Source organism: Phyllobates terribilis, unplaced genomic scaffold (genome assembly GCF_046119375.1).
Source record: "Phyllobates terribilis strain yellow unplaced genomic scaffold, ASM4611937v1 Scaffold_1__5_contigs__length_1240528914, whole genome shotgun sequence".
In the NCBI taxonomy this organism is placed as follows: Eukaryota; Metazoa; Chordata; class Amphibia; order Anura; family Dendrobatidae; genus Phyllobates; species Phyllobates terribilis.
In genome coordinates, this window is record NW_027362761.1 from 756734148 (window position 1) to 756739700 (window position 5553).

Sequence of the window (5553 nt, forward strand, 5' to 3'; positions counted from 1 at the left end):
ACGGTCATGTATGCATGTACACAATGTCTTCAACACTATATTAAACTTACCCTAATCTCAATTATTAAAGTGACAATGCAAATACATGACATTAAATAAAGTGCTTGTGCATGATTATATAAATGCAATTAAACAGCATAAAAATATAATTACGAAGAATTTTGAGGTGATAAAGGAGGAAAATTACAATTTCATAAATACAAAAACAAAGCATGTGTAAACCCACACTCACTATAAATGATCATGATTATAAAAGACATAACCAAATTATAAATGCATCACACCACCTATTAATAATGAAACACTTTTTAATCATTAAAGTACCAAAAATATGTATTAAAAAAAGAAGAAAGGGAAGAAAAGTGAGAGAAAACTCTATTTGGGTTTCTTTTTAATTTGTTTGTGTTCAAAAGCAAAAGTGTGCGCAACAAAAAAGGATATTAATATATTAATTATTTGACATGAAATGCACAGGGAAATACAGACATAAATAATTTAGAAACAAATATATAAAATGAAAATATGCATATAGAGATATGGCAAATGTACAGTTGTGTTTGAAATTTTGTGAACTCGTCAGAATTTTCAATCTTTTTGCACAAATTTGACCTAAGTCTACATCAGATTTTCACACAACTCCTACAAATAGATGAGAAAAAGTCAAATAAGTCCAAAATATTATACTTTGACATTTTTTTAAACGAGGAAAATGATCCAATGTCTGTGAGGCGCAAAAATATGTGAACAGGTAAATTTAAGGAGAAATTGGAGTCTGGTGTTTCCAATTAATGGGATGACAATCAGGTGTCAGTGCTTTATTTAAACCCTTCACGACCTTGGACATACCCATACGTCCTGTTTGTCAACTTACATATTAGCTGAGACTCGACTCACAGTCAGGAGTGGTGCCCGCTCTGCCCCCAGCTGTTTCATCCCCTAAATGCCATGATTGATATCAATTGGCACATTTAGAAGGCTGGGAGAGGGAGGGGACTCTTTCTACTGTCCGATTGACGCCCCCTCAATGTCATCGGGAGGGCCAATCATTGCCATGGCAACCCGAGGTCGTCATGACGACATCCGGGTTGCCCAGCTACAGAAAGCCAATTAGACCATGCTCAGAGCATGGTCTAAGAGGCTTATGTCAGTGCAGCACTGACAGGTATAAAGAATTGTAATCCTGGTACATTGCACTGCATTATAAAAGCAATCAGAGTGATAAAAGTAAGTAAGAAAGTAAAAAAAAGTAAAAACAAATTGTAAAGATATTTTTAAAAAATTAGAAAATAATAATAATAAAAAAATATTATACCCATACATAAGTATTTTTATGTAAAAAAAACATATTTGGTATCTCCACGTCCGGAAATACCCAACCTAGAAAACTTTTACACTACACCATGTGCAGAATTATTAGGCAAATTAGTATTTTGATCACATGATACTTTTTATACATGTTGTCCTACTCCAAGCTGCATAGGCTTGAGAGCCAACTACCAATTAAGTAAATCTGGTGATGTGCATCTCTGTAATGAGGAGGGGTGTTATCTAATGACATCAACACCCTATATAAGGTGTGCTTAATTATTAGGCAACTTCCTTTCCTTTGGCAAAATGGGTCAGAAGAGAGATTTGACGGGCTCTGAAAAGTCCAAAATTGTGAGATGTCTTGCAGAGGGATGCAGCAGTCTTGAAATTTCCAAACTTTTGCAGCGTGATCACCGAACAATCAAGCATTTCAAGGCAGATAGCCAACAGGGTCGCAAGAAGCGTGTTGGCCAAAAAAGGCGCAAAATAACTGTCCATGAATTGAGGAAAATCAAGCGTGAAGCTGCCAAGATGCCATTCGCTACCAGTTTTGCCATATTTCAGAGCTGCAACGTTACTGGAGTATCAAAAAGCACAAGGTGTGCAATACTCAGGGACATGGCCAAGGTAAGGAAGGCTGAAAAACGACCACCTTTGAACAAGAAACATGAGATAAAATGTCAGGAATGGGTCAAGAAATATCTTAATACTGATTTTTCAAAGGTTTTATGGACTGATGGAATGAGAGTGACTCTTGATGGGCCAGAGCCTGGTTCAGTAAAGGGCAGAGAGCTCCACTCCGACTCAGACGCCAGCAAGGTGGAGGTGGGGTACTGGTATGGGATGGTATCATCAAAGATGAACTTGTGGGACCTTTTCGGGTTGAGGATGGAGTGAAGCTCAACTCCCAGACCTACTGCCAGTTTCTGGAAGACAACTTCTTCAAGCAGTGGTACAGGAAGAAGTCGGTATCGTTCAAGAAAAACATGATTTTCATGCAGGACAATTCTCCATTACATGCATCCAACTACTTCACAGCGTGGCTGGCCAGTAAAGGTCTAAAAGAAGAAAAAATAATGACATGGCCACCTTGTTCACCTGATCTGAACCCCATAGAGAACCTGCGGTCCATCATAAAATGTGAGATCTACAGGGAGGGAAAAAAGTACACCTCTCGGTACAGTGTCTGGGATGCTGTGGTGACTGCTGCACGCAATGTTGATTGAAAACAGATCAAGCAACTGACAGAATCTATGGATGGAAGGCTGTTGAGTGTCATCATAAAGAAAGGTGGCTATATTGATCACTAATTTTTTTGGTTTTGTTTTTGCCTGACAGAAATGTTTATTTCTAAATTTTGTGCACTGATATTGGTTTACCTGGTGAAAATAAACAAGTGAGATGGGATTATATTTGGTTTTCATTAAGTTGCCTAATAATTCTGCACAATAATAGTTACCTGCACAAACAGATATCCTCCTAAGATAGCCAAATCTAAAAAAAAAACACTCCAACTTCCAAAAATATTAAGCTTGGATATTTATGAGTATTTTCGGTTGATTGAGAACATAGTTGTTGATCAATAATAAAAATAATACTCTAAAATACTACTTGCCTAATAATTCTGCACACAGTGTATGTTATCCCCTTCAGTGAACACCGTAAGAAAAAATCGAGGCAAAAAACTATGCTTTTTCATCATACCACCATACAAAAAGTGTAATAAAACGCAATCAAAATGATGAATGTAAATAAAAATGGTATCACTGAAAACGTCATCTTGTCCCACAAAAAGCAAACCACCATACAACTCTTCAGTGGAAAAATAAAAAAAAAGCTATAGCTCTCAGAATACAGCGATTCAAAACTAATCATTTTTTCTATAAAATAGTTCTAATGTGTAAAAGCGGCAAACTAAAAAAATAAATTATATAAATGTGGTATTGCTGTAATCGAACTGACCCGAAGAATAAATCTGCCTTATCAATTTTACCACACTCAGGACGGCATAAAAAAACAAACAAAAAAAACAATTCCTGAATAGCTGTTTTTTGTTCATTCTGCCTCACAAAAATTAGAAAAGAAAGCGATCAAAAAATGTTATATGCCCGAAAATGGTACCAATAAAAACGTCAACTCATCCCACAATAAACAAGCCCTTACATGTCGGCAGAAATATGGAAAAATTATAACTCCCAAATATGGCGATGCAAAAACTTGTTTTTGGAAAAAAAAACATCTTTTAGTGTGTGACAGCTGCCAAACAGAAAAAAACATATAAATCTGGTATCTCTGTAATTGCACCGACCCGAAGGAAAAAATCGTCTAACCACTCAGGCTATGTGCACACGAAGCGATTTTAATGCGTTTTTGCAGCATATTTTCGCTGCGAAAACACATTAAAATCGCTTGTAATACAGTTATATGAAAAAGTTTGGGCACCCCTATTAATCTTAAGCTTAATGTTTTATAAAAATTGGTGTTTTTGCAACAGCTATTTCAGTTTGATATATGTAATAACTGTTGGACACAGTAATGTTTCGGCCTTGAAATGAGGTTTATTGTACTAACAGAAAATGTGCAATCTGCATTCAAACAAAATTTGACAGGTGCATAAGTATGGGCACCCTTATCATTTTCTTGTTTTAAATACTCCTACCTACTTTTTACTGACTTACTAAAGCACTTTTTTTGGTTTTGTAACCTCATTGAGCTTTGAACGTCATAGCCAGGTGTATGCAATCATGAGAAAAGCTACTTAAAGTGGCCACTTGCAAGTTGTTCTCCTGTTTGAATCTCCTCTGAAGAATAGCATCATGGGCTCCTCAAAACAACTGTCAAATGATCTGAAAACAAAGATTATTCAACATAGTTGTTCAGGGGAAGGATACAAAAATCTGTCTCAGAGATTTAACCTGTCAGTTTCCACTGTGAGGAACATAGTAAGGAAATGGAAGAACACAGGGACAGTTCTTGTTAAGGCCAGAAGTGGCAGGCCAAGAAAAACATCAGAAAGGCAGAGAAGAAGAATGGTGAGATCAGTCAAGGACAATCCTCAGATCACCTCCAGAGAGCTGCAGCATCAACTTGCTGCAGATGGTGTCACTGTGCATCGGTCAACTATACAACGCACTTTGCACAAGGAGAAGCTGTATGGGAGAGTGATGCGAAAGAAGCCGTTTCTGCAAGCACGCCACAAACAGAGTCGGCTGAGGTATGCAAAAGCACATTTGGAGAAGCTAATTTCTTTTTGGAAGAATGTCCTGTGGACTGATGAAACTAAAAATTAAGTTGTTTGGTCATACAAAAAGGCGTTATGCATGGTGGCAAAAAAACACAGCATTCCAAGAAAAACACTTGCTACCCACAGTAAAATTTGGTGGAGGTTCCATCATGCTTTGGGGCTGTGTGGCCAATGCCGGCACCGGGAATCTTGTTAAAGTTGAGGGACGCATGGATTCCACTCAGTATCAGTAGATTCTTGACAATAATGTTCAAGAATCAGTGACAAAGTTGAAGTTACGCAGGGGATGGATCTTTCAGCAAGACAATGATCCAAAACACCGCTCCAAATCTACTCAGGCATTCATGCAGAGGAACAATTACAATGTTCTGGAATGGCCATCCCAGTCCCCAGACCTGAATATCATTGAACATCTGTGGGATCATTTGAAGAGGGCTGTCCATGCTCGGCGACCATCAAACTTAACTGAACTGGAATTGTTTTGGAAAGAGGAATGGTCAAAAATACCTTCATCCAGGATCCAGGAAATCATTAAAAGCTTCAGGAAGCGACTAGAGGCTGTTATTTTTGCAAAAGGAGGATCTACTAAATATTAATGTCACTTTTATGGTGAGGTGCCCATACTTATGCACCAGTCAAATTTTGTTTGAATGCAGATTGCACATTTTGTGTTAGTACAATAAACCTCATTTCAAGGCCGAAACATTACTGTGTCCAACAGTTATTACATATATCAAACTGAAATAGCTGTTGCAAAAACACCAATTTTTATAAAACATTAAGCTTAAGATTAATAGGGGTGCCCAAACTTTTTCATATAACTGTATGTCAGCCGTTTACTGCAATGCAAATCCGCATGTGGCGTGCACATCATGCGGAAATTTCCGCTGCGAATTCGCATTGCGGTAAAACCAGCAGCAAGACCAATTCTAGTACGATTTCGCTGCGAAATCAACGCCATTGACTTGCATTAGATCGCATAAGATCCGCATGACTACATG